This window comes from Galeopterus variegatus, unplaced genomic scaffold (genome assembly GCF_000696425.1).
Source record: "Galeopterus variegatus unplaced genomic scaffold, G_variegatus-3.0.2 Scaffold2963, whole genome shotgun sequence".
Taxonomy (NCBI): domain Eukaryota; kingdom Metazoa; phylum Chordata; class Mammalia; order Dermoptera; family Cynocephalidae; genus Galeopterus; species Galeopterus variegatus.
In genome coordinates, this window is record NW_007729074.1 from 175,620 (window position 1) to 197,507 (window position 21,888).

Genomic DNA, 21,888 nt, shown 5'->3' on the forward strand with positions numbered 1-21,888 from the left:
TAAGGTTGTCTGATATCTCTCAGATTTTCTTCAATGCCTTTGATTCTTTTTTCTTTTTCTTTCTTTCTTCTTTTTTTTTGTCTGCCTGTGCTATTTCAAACAGCCCATCTTCAAGTTCAGAGGTTCTCTCTTCAACTTCCACAAGCCTGATGTTTGAACTCTCCATTGTGTTTTTATTTCGCTGAATAACTTCTTCAGTTCGGCAAGTTCTGCTACATTTTTTTTCAGGGCATTGATTTCCTTGTACATTTCCTCTTTCAGGTCCTGTATACTTTTCCTCATTTCATCATGATGTCTAACTGAGTTTTCTTGTATCTCATTCAGTTTCCTTAGAATTATCACTTGAAAACCCTTGTCAGTCATTTCAAGGGCTTCTTGTTCTATAGGATCTAGAGCTTGAGAGTTATTATTTTTTGGCAGTGTACTTTCTTGGTTTTTTATATTTCTGGTATCTTTTCTTTGATGTTTATTCATTGTGGCAGGGGGGTTCACAGTCCACAGGTTTGACACTATCGACTGACTAAGATGTTGCTGTGGTTGCCAATTTGGTATGGCTACCTCAGTGACTACTCCGTTGGCCACTAGTGCCTTGCATGTGTGGTTGCGTCGGGTCTTGGACCTCTCCGGGGAGCCACCTCTCTGGTCAGCTTGGACTCTGCCGGGCTGCTGGATCACAGGGCGGTACCGCAGGGTGTGTGGTCTCTGCTGAGCTTCCACCTCCCGTGCTGGACTTCTCCCTGTTCCATGTGCTCTGGCCTGGGCTGCTGGGATGCGCTGAGGCATCACAGAGCGTGTGGTCTCTGCAGAGCTTCCCCTTCCCCTGCAGGATGTCTCCCTGCTCTGTGCTTGCTAGCCCGGGCTTGGGATGGACCCGGGTGGCGGTGGTGAAGCCTACCTGCTCCTGGATCACGTGGCGGCGGCCCCCCCACAGGGTGTATGGACTCTGCAGAGGTGTGTGGTCTCTTTATCTCCCGTGCTAGACGTCTCTGTGCTCCATATGCATTGGGCCGGGCTGCTGGATCACGCGGTAGCGGTGTGGTCCCTGTGGAGTTTCCGCCTCCCCTGCCGGATGTTTCTCTTCTCCAAGCGCATTAGGCCAGGCTGGGAATGGAGCCGGGTGCCTGTGGTGAAGCCTACCTGTTGGATCACGCAGTGGTGGCCCCACAGGGTGTCTGGTTTTTGTGGAGCCTCCGCCTCCCTTGCCAGACGTCTCCCCATTCTGTGCGCACTGGGCTGGGCTGGGAATGGAGCCGGTGGCGGAGGTGAAACCTATCTGCCAGATCATGCGACGGCAGCCCCAGAGGGCATGTGGTCTCCGTGGAGCTTCTGATTCCCCTGCTGGAAGTCTCCCCATTCCATATGCACTTGATGTTATGTTTTTATAGTTTAAATCGGTTGATTTGTGGGAGAGAATAAACGCTAGGGACCGTCTATTCCGCCATCTTGACCGGAAGTATGACTTTCCGATAATTTATGGCTTTGCTGTCAACATTAAAACTGCAGTGATTTACAGAGCGTTCTTTCAAGATCGATGTCCAGAGGAGAGCTGCATGAGCTTTAGCAGGAAGACCAATGATTAGCATTTATGATGCAAAGACAGAAAAACTTCATAGAGGATCATATTTCTGGTTGTCATTTCCACATGTGGATTTCTGGTTGCAGCAAGATGATAAGCAAACGCTAGGGAGTCTTTCCACTTCACATTTGACTGAGCACCCCCACTTTGTTGAACACATTAGATATACCTTGTTTTTTAAAAAAATACCGATCTGCAGCTAACACACTGTTTCTTGAAAATAAATCTCTACTCTACAAAAAAAAATGAAGATGGCTTGTGGGAAAAGATTTCTTCTCCAGGAAGCTAAAAATAAGAATTATCAAAGAAAGCAACTTTTTGGCATGACAAAAACTATTGGTGGATGTTGGAAAGAATATGAATTTGGAATCTATATCTGTTGGGTCTTAGGTCTCCTTCCTTATTCACTGTCTTTCAAATGACTTTCAAAATAAAATCTTATTTTGGCAAAAAAAAAAAACGAAAGGGTGTGTGAGAGGTAATTTTTTTCTTTTTAAGTATTTAAAGGTGTCTTTATTGTACTCTCAACACTTAATGGAGAATTTAGCTGAGAATATATTTCTAGGTTGTGAAATAATTGAGTCACAATTTTGAAGACATTATTTCATTGAATGTGACCTGTCTTTTTCTTTCTCTGGAAGCTTTTGGGATTTTCTCTTTATTTTTTTGTTTCCTTGAATGTCATTGGTGTGCGGCTTTATTTTAGTACTTGGGCCAATGTGGGTCCTTTCAATCTGGAGACTCAGGACCGTTTCTGGAAAAAGTTGTATTACTACTTTGATTATTTTCTTACTTTTTTTTCTCTGTTCTCTTTCTAGCACTTTAATTTTTCAAATATTATGCCTTCTAGATTGAATCCTCTCATTTCCTTTTTTCTTCTTTTTTTTTACTGGTAAGGGGATCTTAACCCTTGACTTGGTGTTGTCAGCACCACGCTCACCCAGTGAGCTAACCAGCCATTCCTATATGGGATCCGAACCCATGACCTTGGTGTTATCAGCACCACACTCTCCCGAGTGAGCCATGGGCCAGCCCGTTTCCTTTTTTCTTCTACTTTCCATGTCTTTGCTTTTTTCTTCCATTTTTTGATAGACTTCCTGAGCTTTATCTTCTAGCCTTTTAAATGAATGTTTCATTTGACCATGTTTTTGATTTCCAGGAGTTCTGTTGTCACACGAACAATATACTATGGTTAGCTGACAATCTCTTGTCTCTTTTTTCAAACACAAGGCATAGTGTACTATAATAACTTTCTGCATTTGGCCTTTTAAAAATTTATGTATTTGACTTTGATTTTTTTTTTTTTTTTTTGGTGACTGGCCAGTAGGGAATCTGAACCCTTGACCTTGGTGTTACAGTGCTGTGCTCTAACCAACTGAGCTGACCGGCCAGCCTGATTTGACTATAGTTTTTTATAAACTGTTCTTCTGTATTAGGAATTTAATTCATTCTTACCCAGCAGTGGTGAAAGCTCTTTTAGGGGCTTTTGATGAATATTATATTGCTAAGACATTTTTGGGTGTGATGTAAATAGAAGAGGTGGAATGCCTGCCTAGTAATGTTCCAGTTAATCTTTTTCAATTTTCCAATAGTTTAATGTTTTACACACCTCAGTGTATATTATTTTATTTATTTTTTTCTTTTGGCAGCTGGCCAGTTCAAGGATCCGAACCCATGACCTTAGTGTTTTAAGGCTGCACTCTAACCAACTGAGCTTTCTGGCTAGCCCAGTGTGTATTACTTTAAAAACGCAACTTGATCTTAGTTTCTAAATACCTGAAAAATTTTTGTAAAGTATTTACAGTAAAAACAGAAGCTTAAGAGTGTATTTGGGGGGCTGGCCCAGTGGCGCACTCGGTAGAGTGCGGCCCTTGGGAGTGTGGCAGCGCTCCCGCCGAGGGTTCGGATCCCATATAGAGACCAGTCCGCTCACTGGCTGAGCGTGGTGCGGGCGTGACACCGAGGGCTGCGATCCCGTTGCCGGTCGTGGTACGGGCGCGACAGTGAGGGTTGCGATCCCGTTACCGGTCACGAAAAAAGACAAAAAGAAAAAAAAAGTGTATTTGGTATGAAGTTTACAAAATGGCTTGAGTTGACTGCCCATTAGTGATTTGGCATCATCACTGAGGGTTGCGATCCCGTTACCGGTCACGAAAAAAGACAAAAAGAAAAAAAAAGTGTATTTGGTATGAAGTTTACAAAATGGCTTGAGTTGACTGCCCATTAGTGATTTGGCATCATCACTGAGGGTTGCGATCCCGTTACCGGTCACGAAAAAAGACAAAAAGAAAAAAAAAGTGTATTTGGTATGAAGTTTACAAAATGGCTTGAGTTGACTGCCCATTAGTGATTTGGCATCATCAAAAAATGTATTATCAGCTTCTGTATTGAGATTTATCTTTTGGACCATATTGAGTACCTCATTCTTGTGAAAAAGCCAGAATAATTTTTAATGTTGAGTATTTTTGTCTCTGCAAGAAGTTTTGTGTTTATTATATAATGTAGAAAGATTTTACTATGTAAAATACTTTCTAACATATATATATTTTTTGGCACCTGATCAGTAAGGGAAACTGAACCTTTAACCTTGGTGGTATCAAGCCATGCTCTATCCAGCTAAGCTACGTGGCCAGCCCTACTTTCTAATGTATTATTGGAATCTCTTTACAAATGAAAAATGTGTGATGCACTGTCTCTTTGATACTAGAGAGACAATTTAAGAATGAAATTCACTCTTATGCTTTTTGGTCAGCATATATTAATAAGAAACTAACTTGAGTATAAAATAATGAATGCAGAATATATGGTCTTAAAAAATTTGTTTTACTCTTAGGTCATACAGGTTTCATTTGTATTGTCAGTATCACTGTAAGCACTAATTCTGTTTTTCTACTCTAGGTGGCAGTAGAATATTTGCTTGCTAATGTACTGATAAAATATGCTAGAAGGAACATAATGTTTAAATGTTCTTTCTCTGGAATGTTCTAGTTCAGAAAAATGCTCAAAAGTTGGCTACTCAACAATAAGAATTTCTTATCCAAAAGAAGTCTAAATATTTTGCTTGATATTTTGAATTTAGAAATACTGTTTTCTGAAAAATTTTAAGTTCTGAAAACAGATTCCTTTTGCTGTAGTTCTCTAGTTTTTGTGTAACTTAAGTTTTGCTAATTTCATTGAATATTTTTGAGAATTTAGATAATGCATGGGATGTATCCTAATTCTCTGAAGGACTGGGGAACTACTGATGTTCCTGTTCTATATCACTGTACATCACATGATAAAGCAACAATTGCAGATTACCCAGCTGGGGTTTGCACAGTTTTTTTTTCTTTTGGCAGCTGCCCCGTGCAGGTATCTTACCCTTGACCTTGGTGTTGTCAGCACTACACTTCACCAAGTGAGCTAACCAGCCAGTCCTGCAGAGTATTTTAATAGACTGAAATAACTCAAATGTAACAAGGTGTTCTATAAGTTCTTTTTCTTAGTTTAGGGAAAAACCCACATTAATTGATCTTTTTTTTTTTTTTTTGCGGCTTGCCGGTACAGGGATCGAACCCTGGACCTTGGTGTTATCAGCACCATGCTCTAACCAGCTGAGTAACCAGCCAGCCCCAATTAATCTGTTTTTGGTTCTCCTTTTCTCAAAGCAACTCTTCTGGGCCTGGGAACTTGGGTGAAGGAGTATCTGGGTAAGGGGATTTTAAAGAAAATGTCTTTGATTTGCCTATGAAATATTTACTAAGCCCCTAATGCGCTGTATTCTGTACACAAGGTGAATGTCACAGTCCCTATCTTAAAAAATGTTATATGATATATTTCATAAGAAAAGTGTAAATGATGTGGTCTGGTGGAGTGGATTCTTATTTTAAACTGCAGAAATATGAAAAAAAATCAAGAATTTGTGGTTTAATAAAACATCCACATTTTTTGCTTTGTCTTAATGTAGAATGTAGTTTTTACAAATTTGGACTTCCATTATGGTTCATTTTTGATAAAAATTTATGTTTCAACAAATTCCTTTTTAAAAAAAATATTCAATTATACGATTTTGGTATGGTTTCTTTTTTTCTTTTTTTTTTTCTCAGCTGGCCAGTACAGGGATCTGAACCTGTGACTTTGGGGTTATTAGCCCCATGCTCTACTAAGTGAACTAACTGGCCAACCCCAATTTTGGTATGGTTTCTGTTATGTGCGCTTTGTATATAAGGTTAGCTTTTAATGTCTTTATTTGTCAGTATTGGATTATCTCTGAAAGATATTATTCTGGACCCTACTTGTTGCCATAACATATGATAGCAGTATGTTTAGCTCTCTTTCCTACTTTTCTACAGACCTGTTTCTAAACAAAGAAGCTACCATTTATTTATTTATTTATTTATTTTATTTATTTATTTTTTTAAAGAAGCTACCATTTATGAAATCCTTAGATTTCCATTATATTTATCCTGAGCATATGTTACTTCCTTAAGAAATAATTAAGTCATTTATCATTTATTTAAAATTTGTCCACTTATTCAAATGAATATTTATGTAGTACCTGCACTGAAAACATTGGTGACCAAACAGACAACATCCCTGCCTACTGGACTTGACATTCAAGGAGGGAGTTGGAGTGGGGATGGAGGTATCCTGACAGTAAGCAAGAATACTCACATAAAGGAATGAAGGCAGAAAATGTATTCATTTTTTACATACTTCCCTCCTCCCCTTCACCTGTAACAATCTTTTTTTTTTTGGTGGCTGGCTGGTTTGGGAATCTGAACCCTTGACCTTCGTGTTATAACACTGCACTCTAACCAACCGAGCTGACTGGCCAGCCCTCTAATAATCTATTTTGATCCCTTAAAATCAGTAACATTTACCTGGGATAATTAATTTTATGTGATTAGTATCTTTGACTTTCATACGAGAAATCAATCAAAGTGATAAATTATAACATTAATTTTATATAAATTTGATGTTTAGAACAGAATCTCCCAGTGTATTATTTTTTGTCATCCAGATTTACTTAGTAATATATAATAAATCCCTTGATATAGAGGTATAAAGTGATTTAATTTCTCTATTGAGAATTCCACACTAAAGGTCCCATTTCTATACATATATCACATATCTAATTTACTTTTCTTTAGATTCTCTTTATCTATCCCTACAGTCAGTAGGTCTTTATGTCCTTTCTGGCTTTTCAGGTAGCTCTCTAGAAAGGACACTTAAATTTAATTAGGTTTTTAATAACTGGTTTTTGGATATAGCACACACACAGAAACGCACACAAATCCCATGTGTGCAACTTAAGGAATCTTTGCAAACTTAACCAGCACCCAGATCAAGAAACCAAATACTACCAGCACTCTAGAGTTTCCTCATGTTCACTTCCAGGAATTAGGGCTCCACCCCTACAGGAATCACTTTCTAGTTTCTAATATTATGGTTTAGTTTTGCCTGTTTGTAAACTTTATATTAATGGACTCTTACAGAACTCTTTGGTGTTTGATGTCTTTCACTCAACATAGTTTTTATGAGATTCAGCATTATTGCATATAACTGTAGATCATTCATTCTCATTCCTGTAGAGCAGAACCCACAGACTAAATCTGGCCCCCTGCCTGTTTTTCCACAGCCAGAGATATAAGAATGGTTTTTACATTTTTAAATGATTAAAAAAAAAAACAAAAAAGAAGACTATTTTGTGATACATGAAGATTACATGAAATACAAATTTCACTGTCCATAATAAAGTGTATAGTTGCTTTTGTTCTACACGAGCAAGTTGAATAGTTGTGGCAGAGACTGGATGGCCAGCAAAGCCTAAAATATTTACTCTCTTGCCCTTTTATAGAAATAATTTTGCCACCCTCTGCTGAATACACCAGTGTTTGGATGTATCACAGTATGCTTATCTATTGTACTGTTGATGAGCGTATGGGAAGTTTCCAGTTTTTGCCTGTTATGGATCCTTCTTTTTATTCTCAAAATTTAGCCTTTATTTTCTCATTATGTCTTTTCCATTGAATATAGAACCATTTTTGATCTACTCACAGACAGGTTGATTTTACAGTTTGTATACAGCTTAATTTGGCTGTGTTTTGTCCTTACAAATAGATTGTGAGATTGGAACCTATGCCATGAGTTTCATTTCTTTTATTTTTATTTTTTATTTTTTCCTTTTTGTCTTTTTTACTGACCGGCAACGGGATCGCAACCCTCGGTGTTGCGCCTGCACTGCGCTCAGCCAGTGAGCGGGAACCAGTCTCCATATGGGATCTGAACCCTCAGCGGGAGCGCTGCCGCACTCGCAAGCGGCGCACTCTCCAGTGCGCCACCAGGCCAGCCCTCATTTCTTTTAAACCCCTTTATAACCGAGAAATATTTTACTTTGAATCTGCATAACAGATAATTGAATAAGTTTGCATATTCTTCTTCTCAAGTCTTATACCTCTGGTATCTCTCCTGTACATTTTACAGCTTCTTCAATAGTTTTTTAATGGTCGTATTAACTAGTACAGCTAGTGTGGTATTTTTCTTTGTCTTTTCTCTGTTCATTTAAATTTCCCCAGGCTCAGGACTTATTCTCCTGTTGTAGACCTACTAACTTCAGCTGGTGGTGGGGCCCTGATTATAAGAGATGACCTCTAACAATTCTGGTTCCTGAACAGTACTTTTTTTTTTTTCATAAATGTTCATTTATGACTTGAGTTGCTATTAGTACTGTTTGCCAAGAGAAGACTTTATGGGCTGTCAACAGTACTGCAGAGGTAGTTCTTGCAATGAGGGAGGACGGAAAGAACATGCATTTTTTTTCTTTTTTTGGGGGGGCAGCTGGCCAGTTCAGGGATCCGAAGCAGTGACCTTGGTGTTACAAGGCTGTGCTCCAACCAACTGAGCTAACTGGCCAGCCCAGAACATGCATTTTATTTATTTATTTATTTTTTTAAAAGGTGATTGTTAAGGGTATCTTAATTAACCCTTGGCTTGGTGTTGTCAGCACCACGCTCAGCCAGTGAGTGAACCGGCCATCCCTATATAGGATCCGAACCCATGGCCTTGGTGTTATCAGCACCGCACTCTCCTGAGTGAGCCGTGGGCCGGCCCTCAGAACATGCATTTTAAAACTGTTTTTTATTTTAACTTTATAATTATTTCTGGAGACTTTCTACACTTACATCTCTGAGCTGGTCAAAAGTGTTTTTTCAGAAAGGCTAAATTCTTTCCCCATGAAGTTAAAGGCTAATGTGTTGCTTGTAGTGTTTAGTAGGAGGAAACATTCATTGTGCTTCATTATGAATTTTTCTCCTCCTTTGCTGAGAAACAAGAGTCCTGCTTAACCGCATAAGAACACAGATGGCAAGTAAGTTACTGTAAATAAGTAATTAAAAGTAATCTGGGCAGAATGAAAAATAGTAATAGTGAGCTTATTCTAGTAAAGAGTGTAATTTAGAAGCTTCCTCAGCAGTTGGTGTCCTCCTTGTGTCATACATAGCCACTTCTCAGCAGATCCAAATCATTGTTTTGATTTTCTAGTGAGTACAGAGGGAATCCTATGCCTAAAAGATTTTTGTTAGAGAAAATCTTGGGTTTACTAAAAAATATTTTTTCTATCTTTAATTATAATACTACAGTAGTAAACCTTTGCAATCATTTAAAATGTGTTAAATTCTTGAGTTTAGTCATTTATGGAAATATTGAAGTATTATCGAAATATATCCTTGTTGGTAATTGTTTTTGAGAATTAGACCAACCCAACATTACTTTTGGGGGAAGTGATGATTGATGTGTTTGCTTTTACCTTTCTTTACCTCTCTGCATGTTTTTTGTTTTTTATCTTGGTTTCTAAGATACAGACTGAGTGTTTCTTAGAGACCAAGTTTGGCAGTGCTGCTGCTTCTTTATTTCTTAATTATTAAATTAGTATGTTTTTTTTAACTATATAGGTGCAAACTGGAAAATTGGTTTTTTGAATCCTTATTTAACTTTACAATTGCTTTTCTTTTGATGTGTTCTGTAGGGTATTTTGGACTTGAATCTTATATTCATTACCATTTTCTTATAATACAGACTACACAAGAAGAAACGTAAAAGATAATAGTTTTATAGCCCTTTTAATACAGAAGTGACTGGGTATTAGTTTTTTTAATGTTTTGTATTATGACATTAGAGAACTTGGTGATTTTTGTCATTTAATTATAATGTGGAATCTGGGCCAATGTAGGAAGCATTCTAAAGATTTATCCTAAAGACAGAATCTTTTTTTTCTTTCTATTTTTTTTTTCTTTTTAAAGATGATGCTTGACTTGGTGTTGTCAGCACCATGCACTCCCAAGTGATCTAACCGGTCATCCCTATATAGGGATCCGAACCCGTGGCCTTGGTGTTATTATCTCCTCACTCTCCCAAGTGAGCCATGGGCCGGCCCTCTAAAGACAGAATCTTAAATTCTTAGTTTGGTCTTGAAGTTTCTGTTCCCATCTTATTTCTATGGATTTGTGGCTGTTTTATTATCTTATAGAAGTTTGTGAGGTTCAGTTTTTTCCCCTTTTGTAACAGTATGCAACCTGAAATTGATTAAAGTAAACAAATGTGAGGAGTAATTCTAGAGATGCTATTAATTATAATTTCTTTAAAAGACCCTAGTTAGGCATCTGTCCAAGATTGTATATTACATATGTAGGAGAAGGATAAGATGGGGATAAACATCTGTTTGAAGGAAAACGAGTAAGAATCAAATTCACAGAATCATCATTGACTGCCTTGTATGATTTCTGGATTCTAGATTAGATTTGCATGATTTCTGTGGGTAAGTTGTTCTGGAGCGACTAGAGTTGTATGTAAGTCTTTTTGTCGAATAACAGTGTAATTTAATATAATCCTAATGTAACATTCTGTAATTAGACTTGGGTAATGTGGAAGGCAGCAAATTGCTTTCACAATATCTAGCCTTGGGAAATTTTGCTGAAGCAGATACTAAGCTATTCTTTCAGGCATTCAGAATATTAAGATTTGAAAGCTGGCTTGATTTGTGGACTTGTAAATGAGACCACCACTTTTTATAGAATACCTGTCAAGATTTTTTCATTATTAAATTGCATACCCTTTTAATACTCCATTAGGTTAGACATTTTCTTCTGTCTAGGTGGGTAAACTGAATGTTGGATGGTGTTTACTCCGTTTTTGTTGCATGTAACAAAATACATGGAACTGGGTGATTTATAAAGAAAAATGAAATTTATTGCTTACAGTTTTGGAGGCTAGGAAGTCCAAAGTCCAGGGAACACATCTGGTGAGGGTCCCAGGGGTCTCACATTGCAAGATGGTGGAAGCAGAGAGAGAAGAGACAGACTCTCCTCTTCTTTTAAAGCCCTCAGAACCACGCCCCTGACTTCCATTTTTAATTCATTCACTACTGCATGGTCCTACAGTCTAATTACCTCTTCAAGGCTCTACCTTTCAACTACCATAATAGGATTTCCCACCCTCTTAACAGTCACAGTGGGGGCTAAGTTTCTAATACATAAAACTTGGGGGACACAATTCCAGTTTCAGGGAAATTTGGGGGGACAATATTCAGTCCACTACAGATGGTGAAGATTTGGAGTATTCCTTTTAATCAGGTGATAAAAGAAGTATGGAGTAATTTATTCACTCCTTCATACATTAAACTATGTGCAAAGTGTTGTGCTAAGTATTGGGGGGAAATGTAAAGATGAGTAAGATGCAGTGTATTTATAGGCACGAGGAGCCTATAGTTTACGAGGGAAATGAACATGTATGTAAATGATAAGAATTGAAAGCAAAATAAAAAGCCTAGTGAATGAGTTCTAATTAATTCCAGTTACAAGGATATAACAACATTTAAGTTGGGTCTAGAAGATAAGATTTCCACAAGTAGAATTAGGGGTTCTGTATAGGGAGTATATCATTAAGACATGTTAGTATGGAAGAGTGTGTTGAGTTCAATGATGCCAAGGTCACTGTGAGACTTGGGAGATACAAGATGATAAAGGGTACCTGATTGTCAAGAATGCTCTATTAATACATTTGTACTTTATTCTGTGAGGAGCAAGGAGCCAGTGAAAAGTTTTAACTGGGCAGTTGACACAAACTAAGATTTATGTTTAGAAGGAGAATTTCTTGAATAGTGTGAAGCATGACATATTTCAGTGTTTCACAGGGGTTTACTTATTGGTGAGGAGACCACATTGACCCACCTACCCTTACTTGTTGTAAGGTTAGATTACGTTCCTTATTTACTTAGCCAACTATACAGAATCTCTCTCTGAGGGAAAGTGGTAATGTGGGGCAGCAGAAAATGCAAACATACTTCAGCTTGGCTTCTTTTGGCCCCCATCGTTACTCTGCCTGCAAAACTTAATTTTTACTACACAGTTGCTCTTTTATACTGACTCATATCATCATTCCAGATTAAGAAATGTTTTAAACACCTGACCTGACAAGTGTGTGTCAGTAAGGCTTTATTTTTGTCTATAGAAAGAAAGCAGATTCCAATATCCAGGTGTCTGCCTCAGCTTTCCAGTATTTTGGGAAGCCCATATTTCTGCATTAATTTTGCTGGTTTTAAAAGTCAGAAGTAATCTTGAAAATCATGATCTTAGGATTTTTGCTCACACTGTAATGACACTTTTTATTAAAGTTGCTTAGAAGAATCAAAATTAATCGATTTGAACATCACTACTTCCTGTTGCTACTTACTCAGCTCAGATTTTCAGTAAACAGCAAAATGGTCATATGAATGTAGCAGAAGGAAGCAAAGCAACACATATGAACCAGAAGATGCGAGATTGATCCTGAATTGTAAAGTTGATTTCTCCAGTCCAAAATACTGAGTTTTGATTATCATAGTATATTACTATGGCTTGAACGTCCCCCCAAAACTCGTTGAACCTTGATCCTGATTATAGTAGTGTTAGGAGTGTAGAAAAATCAGACTGAGGTATTTGAAAGGTAGGCAGGGCCCTTGGGAAGTGATTGTATTGTGAGAACTCTGTTCTTATGAATGGACTAATCCATTCATGGATTAGTGGCTTAATGGGTTATGAGGAAGTAGATTGGGGGCTTTATAAGGAGAGGAAGAAAACATGTGGAAATGCTCTTGCTCAGCCCTCGTGTGATATGCTACTCTCTATTCTGTAGAGTCCTCACCAAGAGGAAGGTCCTCACTAGATGTGCCCCTGGACTTTGGACTTCCCAGCCTCCAAAACTGAAGAAATAAAATTCATTTTCTTATAAATTACCCGGTTTCAAGTATTCTGTTATAAGCAACAGAAAATGAATACAATTCCCTTTTGCTTTTATTTCCTATCCTACTGTGAATTTATAGCAAATTCACTTAAAAGATTAATGATATAAATCTAGAAGTTATAGGCCTGATGAGTCAGTGGTTTGGATCATGTTCCAATAGGGGCAAGCCATTAGAATTGCTTTTAGTTTTTACTGTGTCTTAAGTCTAGTCAGGCTGCTATAACAAAATACCATAGGCTGGTTGGCTTAAACAACAAAAATTTATTTTTCACACTTCTAGAGGCTGGGAAATCTAAGACCAAAGTTCTGGCAAGGTAGGTTTTATTCTGAGGTCTCTTCTTTTGGCTTGTAGATGGCTTCCATCTACTGTATACTTACGTGACCTCTTTTTGTATGGGCACACATGGAGAGAGAGCAAGCAAGCTCTCTGGTGTCTGTTCTTATAATCCCAGCCCTTGTGACCTCACCTAACACTAATTACTTCCCAAAGGTGCCGTCTCCAATATCATCACATTGGGGGTCAGGGCTTCAACTTATGAATTGGAGGGGGGCAGCATTTGGTTCATAACACACTATGACCCTTTTTGTTTGTTTGTTTAAAGATGAAAGTAAGGGGATCTTAACCCTTGTCTTGGTGTTGTCAGCACCACGCTCTCCCAAGTGAGCCACAGGATGGCCCCCACACTATGACCTTTTTGCCTCCATGAGATAATAAATTGTTTTAATACCACATGTTTGAAGAGGAAATTAATCTTTATGCTTACTATTTGTATATAAATCCCTTCTGAGAAATTAATAGCCATCAAAATCTTTTAACTAGTAAGTTTAACATTTTCAGATTCAAATAGTCAAAATCAAGGGAATGTTCTCATTCTGAAGTCTACCAAATCTGAATTGTTTCTTTGTGAAGAGAGAGGAAGCAATAAACAGAGCAGGAACTGGACATGCATTTAAGCTTTGGTGCTGGCTTGTTTCTATCTTTAGGCTCTCCTGAGGCCAAAAGATAACAGTAACAGTAACACAGGTGACAGTGTCAGATCTTGTGAAACAACTCTCTCCTGCTGCCTTTAAAAAACAAAACAAGACTGAAATTTTTTGTGGCCATGTATGTTTCTTCATATGAAAACTGATTAATTTTCTTCATTAATTTTCTTCTTTCATGAGATCATTGAAACATATTGCTGTTCCTTTTTTAAAAAATGTAAATCGATTTTATTTTTTTAAAGCAGTTTTAGGTTCATACCAAAATTGAGCAGAAAGGGCAGAGTACCCATATTCCCCCTGTCCCCACACTTGCACAGCTTTCCCCCCATCAACATCCCACACCAGAGTGGTGTGTTTATTACAGTAGGTGAACCTACATTGACTCATTGTCACCCAAAGTCCATAGCTTACATTAGGGTTTACTCTTTGTGTTGTACGTTCTGTAGGTTTTGACAGGTGGATAATGACATATGTACACCATTATAGTATCGTACAGAATAGTTTCACTGCCCTAAAAATCCTCAGTGTTCTACTTATTCATCCTTCTCTCTACCTCCCCGCAGCAACCACTGATCTTTTTACTGTCTCCATAGTTTTGCTCTCGCAGAATGTTATATAGTTGAAATCATACAACCTGTAGCCTGTTCAGATTGGCTTCTTTCACTTAGTAATTTGCTTTTAAGTTACCTTCGTGGATTTTCATGGCTTGATAGTTCATTTCTTTTTAGCACTAGATAATATTCTTTTGTCTGGATGTACCATAATTTATCCATTCACCTACTGAAGGACGTCTTGGTTGCTTCCAAGTTTTGGCAATTATAAACATAGCTGCTGTAAACACCCATGTGCAGGTTTTTATGTGGACATAAGTTTTCAACTCATTTTGGGTGAATGCCAAGGAGTGCAATGGCTAGAACGTGTGGTAAGAGTACGTTTAATTTTGTAAGTAACTGCCAAAGTGTCTTCCAAAGTGGCTGTACATTCCCACTAGCAATGAATGAGAGTTACTATGCTCCACATCCTTGCTAGCATTTTTTTTATCAGGGTTCTGGATTTTGGCCAGTCTAATAGGTGCACTTTTTGATTTGGTGATTTATTTCTTAAAGTCCTAGAGACTGTTTGATTGTATTCTACTGTTACTTATTAATATCTTTCAAGACATACACAATGTATTTACCCAGAATAGGGTCTAATTGCAAGTGCCACATAGTCCTGAGTTATTACATGTCTAAATATTTATATAGCTTTAAAATATATCTGTACTGTGATTGCAACTATGATAAAAAATTATATGTTCATAAAGATGAGCTAGAAAGGAACTAAAGTGATTTGTGAACATACCTTTTGTTTTTATTAGAGTTATAATATTTGTTATAAAGTAAAGGAAAGCTTGCATAGTTTACTCTTTAGGATATGTTTTAAATACTTAATGTCCGAGTTGATTTTAGTTATAATCTAGGCCACTTGTAAAGTCTTTGTGATGTTTGTTCTTGTTAGATACAATCTTTTCTTAAATTTGGTCATTTTTTTTTTTTCCTTTTTTTGTCTTTTTTTCGTGTCCGGCAACGGATCACAACCCTCAGTGTCGCGCCTGTACTGGACCGGGACCAGCAACGGGATAGCAACCCTCGGTGTCGCACCCGCACCTCACTCAGCCAGTGAGTGGGAACCGGTCTGTATGTGGGATCCGAACCCTCGGCGGGAGCGCCGCCGCGCTCCCAAGCGGCGCACTGTAGCAGTGCGCCACCGGGCCAGCCCAAATTTGGTCATTTTTTAGTACATGTTTGATGGTATTCCAAAAACATGGCAATTTAAAAAGAAATGGAATGTGTGGGCTATGGTGGATTTTAATGTCTTTGTATAATTAAAACATTAGTGATGTCTAAAATACCATTATGCCATATCCATGGGTCTGTAAATCAGGTTGTTGTTAAATGACATCTCACCTTAAAATTCTTAGGTGTATTCTTTTAGTTCCTTTGAAATTTGACAAATTTCTCTTGGATTGTGTTTTTCTTCAAACAAAGCAAGAATAAGACTTGAAAACAAATCCTTCTCATATTATGTCATCAGGGTACTAGGTCATGTTGCAAGAGAAAGACCACAGATTCAAAATTTAAAAATAAAGATTTTGCTATTATAAGAACTGCACCACAGGAAGGAAGGAGAGGAGTGTTCCCCAGTTAGAGGGTGAGGATTACCACTCCATTTCCTTCAAAATTTAAAGTACATCAAAATTCTTTCTTTCTTTTTTTTTAATAGGATACCTTTTGTGTGTGTGGGTAGGGTGGGGTGGGTAGTAGATTGCCTCATTATCAGCAGGGAGAAAGGTTCTCTCAAGCCTTGGGTAGGAAAGAGGAGAGTTCTTGAGTCTCAGGTACAAGACATGAGATCTTACCATATGCTGCCTTGCAGAAAGGGCAGAGATGGAGACAACTCTCGTTAGCAAACTTCACAGAGGCTATTTGTTAGGCATGTTGATAGCAAACATTTGAAAGGAAACATTGTATTCATCCAGTAAAACATTATGGATTTATTATTTCTTTTTCTCTAACCACAAAAATAAAATGTTGCCTTATTAGGAGGGACCTAATTTCTCCATATAAGTCAGGAAATCTCCAAGTTTGCTCCACAGAATATCAGTTCCTCAAGTTATTTATTTATTTTTATTTTGGGGGTGGGGGAAGCATTTAGTGGTAATTAAGATTGGAATATACTACATACTAGTTTTCTGTAGAGCAAGTGGTCTGTAATAGTTGATACTTACTTGGTTATTCCTATATGCCAGGTGCTGTATTAGGTACTTTTACATATATTAATTTGTCAATCTTCTTTGCTAAGCCTTCTCTCTCTATATTTTTCTCCACCCGAAGCAATAGTACCTTATAGGCTGTGATCCATGGAATAAGAGGTAATGTAGGCTGGCAGGTTAGCTCAGGTAATGCATGTGGGTGTTGGGGTTACTGCCTGGGGGGAAGTTAGTGGTTAAAAAAAAAGTTGCTTGTCTTAGTTTGTGAAAATAGCTTATCTGGGTGTGCTGGATTCTTTGAAAATAGCTTATCTGGGGTGCCAGATTCACTGAAAATAGGGTAAGGGGCTGAATTGAGGGGCCAAGTCTTATCCCTATCCTGTCTCAATATTTCACTTTAATTTTAGTGTGCATCTCTAACACATATAACCATAATATGATTATACAACTAATAAAATTAACAATAATTCTTTAATATTAAGATTTCTCCTAGCTGTTCCTGGAAGTGTCTCTTATTGCTGGTTTATTCTAACCGGGATCTTCTTATAGACCACACATTGTATTTGGTTTATTATATCTGGAAGGAAATTAAGAAGTAGAGATGAGGTTGAGGGATCCATCTTGGGATTTTAGTGATGAAGTGGGATATAGAGCCTCTGCAGAGACTGAGAGCTTGGAAGAGGGGAATTTGGAATCTTAAGAGACTAGAAGGGGCTGGCTGGTTAGGTCGATTGCTTAGAGCATGGTGTTATAACACCAAGGTCAATGATTTGGATCCCTGTACTGCCAAAAAAAAAAAAAAAAAGAGAGACTAGAAAAGATTAGGAATAAATATAGTTAGAGACATAAATAGATATTAAGTAGCTTTGATGGATGCAAAAGCCTAGCAACAGAAGCATAAGAAGTCAACTATGGACATCTTAATCAAATGACCAAACTCAGTATCGTCAATATTAGACCAGTTGACATCTATGCCTCCTGATGTTATGCACTGAGCAGGACAAAGCATCACCTATATAATATTTCTGTCCCAAAATGTGTAAACTGACTTGAGGAGCAATCCTGCAAAATAATTGACCTAGACGCTTGAAAAAATTAGGAGAAGACAGAATTATTGGATGTCATCTTGGAGACTGGCAAATAGGCTTTTTAAGTAAATAAAACCATTTTCCTAGAACATCTAAGTGAAGATTCTAGTGGAATTGAATACATAGTGGAAGAAAAATAATTTTCTCTCTATTCTTCATAGTTTTTAGTTAGAATGGACCCCTGTAACAAAAGACAGATGATTATTTATTTATTTATTGGTGGCTGGCTGATACAGGTATCGAACCCTGGACCTTGGTGTTATCAATACTATGCCTTAACCAACTGAGCCAGCCCCACAAAAGACAGCTTAAGAAGAGAAAAACAAGTCGAAGTTTAATTACACGTATACCTCATGTATGCATGGAAGAAAACCAAGAAAAAAGGAGTAAATCTCCTCAAAGAGGTGACTTTTAGTTTAGGCTTAAATACCATCTTCAACTGAAACAAAGTAAGAAGGGTATTGGGGGGAGGGGTGCAGTCATGGGAAGATGCCAGGAAAAGCACTGTAAAAAAGGGTAAGGTTTGTTATGCAAATTTAAGTTGGTGCTCAAAATAATCAGCTCAAAATAATCCTTATGCCAAAAAGGCATATTTGGGGGTGACATGTTTTGGTCTCCTTCAAATAGAAAGAGTCTGGAGTTTAGAAAAGTTCAAGATTTGGAAGTTATCACAATTAAGATGATACTGATATTAAAATGTAATTTTCAAAAAAAGTGACAATTGTGACTCTCCTAGAGATACAAAAATGAACACATGTTAAAGAATTTACTGATATTATATAAGGTATCCAGGCAGATATAACTTGTTCAAAGGAAAATTCAGAACAGCACAAAATTATATGGAATAAAGGAATGGAGGTGAAGTGCAAGTTGAGACAAGACAAAACTGGCTTCCCCCTTCTCCCCTTCTGTGAGGAAGGAGGGGGTTTTGCCAATTAAATTACTTCCTGAGGGGAAATAATTTATGTATCTATCAGTTATCTACAACTTGCAAAGAATTGCTATATAGCTCAAAGACAGTGAACAGTACTAGACTCTGATAGCCTGGAAGGGTGTGCTACAGAGGATACACAGAATATTTTGTGTTCATTTAATCCTCCTTACAATCCAATGAGGGAGGTATTCTTATCTCCATATTAGAAATGACAAAACTGAAGCTCAGCATAGGTAAAACACTTGCCTAAAATCTTTCTTAGGAAGTGGAAAGAGTTAATACTTGAACACAGGTTATTTTGACTTCTTTTTTTTTTTTTTTTTTTTTAAAGATGACCGGTAAGGGGATCTTAACCCTTGGCTTGGTGTTGTCAGCACCACGCTCAGCCAGTGAGCGAACCGGCCATCCCTATATGGGATCCGAACCCGGGGCCTTGGTGTTATCAGCACTGCACTCTACCGAGTGAGCCACGGGCCGGCCCCATTGACTTCTTAATCTGTAGTCTTAATCTCTCACAGCAGATATGAAAAAGGTACTGTGTAGATAAAGAGGAGGAAACAACTAGTTTCTTGAGCTGAGTTCTAAAGGAGATGGAGAAAAGGTGGGGATTGTAGAGGATATCACAGCAAGAGGAAGCAGCATGAGCCAAGGCATTGAGATCTAAAACATCATGGGATATTTGGGAAACAATAAGTAAAAGGAAATGTCAGAAACTCCCATCTTTCCACTTAGAAGAAGAATACATTCCACTGGTGACTGCACATGGGGTTTGGAGGCCACTTAACACCATTATGATGAATTTGTAACTTTTAGGAGGTAGTTTGTTATTGTGGAAATAGTAGGTTTTAGGAGGCAGAAGGACCTTAGTTAAAGATCTCAGAACTACACTTTACTAATTGGGTAAAATTGTCTGGGTTGCTTAATCTTTCTGAGCCTCAGTTTCTTCATATGCAGAATAAGAAAAATAATTTCTGATTCAGTAGAGTTAGTAATATATCTAATATATATAACAATATATGTGAAACTCCTCAGTAGTGCTTGGCATATAGTTTGTATTTAATAAGTGGTAGCTATTAGTTTAAATTTCTGCTATGTATTAAAGTGTTAGTTCCCATTATTCTTCAAGAAAATTATTTACTTCAAAGATCTGTGTTTAGATCCATTGGATACAGAATATACTATAAAGGTCCTGGACAGCTTAAAGAAGAGGCTAATTGTAGAGCTAGTGCTTTTAGAATTAAACATATGCATTTGTGTAAATAATGTACAGGTAAAACTGCTTCCTTTGTAAAGTTAGGTTTTAGTTATTTGTCTTTGAGAGCTATGTCCACCTACATTAGAATACACTGTTAGATACTATGGCAACAATCCTATAGGAAGCTGAGTAATAATACAGCAAAGAGCTATTTAATATCCTTTTTCAATATCCTAAAGAGCTAACTATAAATTTTTCAGTTTTGGAAAAGAAATTTGTCACGTATTGGCTTTCTCAGGAATACCACCTGGGGTTCAGGACATGCTATCCCAAAATATGGTACCTTAGCATATTGAATATTTTTTAAGCTGAAGGAATTTGAGAAAATGGCAAAAGCAGGAAGGTCTCTCTGACCCTCACCCACCCTTCTCCCCGGAATCAGTTCATAAAACCTAGGAAGGATTTTTCTTACCTTCTTCCAGAGCAGGTCCTAAGACCCACATCTGAGGGGTGCCCTCCTTATACCCAGAGGAAAGGAACATTCCTATCTCTGAAGATAGAAACAAGAAGAATCTGAGCAAATATGATTGCACACAGTGAAATCTGGGGCTTTATTCCAGGAAAACAGGCTGATTTTAGGTATCCAGAGACATGTAGTCTGCCTCTGGAACTACACCCGAGGTATTGACATAGAGCAGAAACAATGAAAGCTGGGTTCAGACAAAAAGAAGGGGATCTGACAGCAAGAAAGAAACTAAAACTGTGAGTATTTTACTATTTACATTACAAATTAAAATGTTAGTTATTCATTTAGCAAGTGCTTGAGTACCCACTATTGTTCAAGCCACTCAGCTTGATGATAAAGACCACGAAGTCTTTCAAGAGTCTTAGAGACACAAAATTTGGATGGAAATCTTATAGGATTTGCTAACTTTGTGCAGTCATGTTTGACTGTGTTGTGTACTTTCAAGTTACAGTTTGGTAGATTATAATTAAAACAAAACATCCCATTTACAGAAAGCCCTCTCTTTCCCAATTTGTTTATGATTTTTAATTTCCTACTTTTACCTCTCACATATGTAGGAATTCCAGGCAGCATTGCAGAGACTACACCTGTGTCTTTTTTTTTTTTTACCATTCAACTTTGACTAGGTCCCAGAACTGACCAGCTGCCAAAAAAAACCAAAAAACAACTTTGACTAGGAATTTGACATTGATGAGAATGAAAATGTTCTCAGTAAACCCTGCCAACTGAAGAGACAATTTGGCTGTAAAATTTTTCTTCCTTTACTGCCTACATTCTTAATTCTTCTCTGACAGTAATGTCTAAGTCTGCAAAGTTTTTTGGATAAAATGTTCACGCAGGCCACGAGTGGATTTATATAAAACAGTACTCTCATTCAGGGTATTTCCTTGCTGTTATTTCAGTTGTTAGAATTGCCAAGAGATTCAAACACTACCCATGTTTTACAGGCCCATCAGTAGTGAAACAAGCAGCTGTATTTTCTGCATGGAGCTCAAGTAAGACAGGTAAATAAAAACTATTGGCTTTATGTTCTGTGCTTCCTTTTTACAGTTCTTCATTTACCATAGACATAGCAGAGGTTGGCACTAAGTCTAAGGAGCAAAGAGGAAGTGAACAAGCAACTTTTGTTTTTCTTTTTAGTTATAATCCAACATAGCTAAGTCCAGTTTAAGCATCAGCAACTATACATGTTTAAATACAAATGGATTTGAGGCTGGCTGGTTAGCTCAATTGGAGTTAGGGTGCAGCCTTATAACTGGCTCGGATCCCCATACTGGCCAGCCGAAAAAATGGATTTGAGGTAGGGGTGTGTTTGTGTATGTGTGTGTGTGTGAGATGTGGTAGGCAATAGAAAGTGAAAAATAAATTTTAATTGTTAGTAGATGTATTAGTCCATTTCTGTTGCTTATAACAAAATGCGCGGAACTGAGTATTTTATAAAGAAAACAAAATGTATTTGTTTACGGTTTCTGAGGCTGGGAAGTCCAAAGTCCATCTGATGGTGGCGATAGTGACCTAGAGGTCTCACATTGCAAGATGGTGGAAGCAGAGAGAGCAGAGAGAGAAAGACAGACTCTCCT

General features: G+C 37.7%; 1 protein-coding gene and 1 pseudogene across 1 annotated transcript in view; both read left to right on the forward strand.

Annotated features, from left to right (window-relative positions):
- The window catches only part of LOC103599437, a 6,708-nt pseudogene extending 4,843 nt beyond the window's left edge, over positions 1-1,865 (forward strand).
- The window catches only part of COMMD1 (copper metabolism (Murr1) domain containing 1), an 80,428-nt gene that overhangs the window by 11,240 nt on the left and 47,300 nt on the right, over positions 1-21,888 (forward strand). The window lies entirely within an intron of this gene.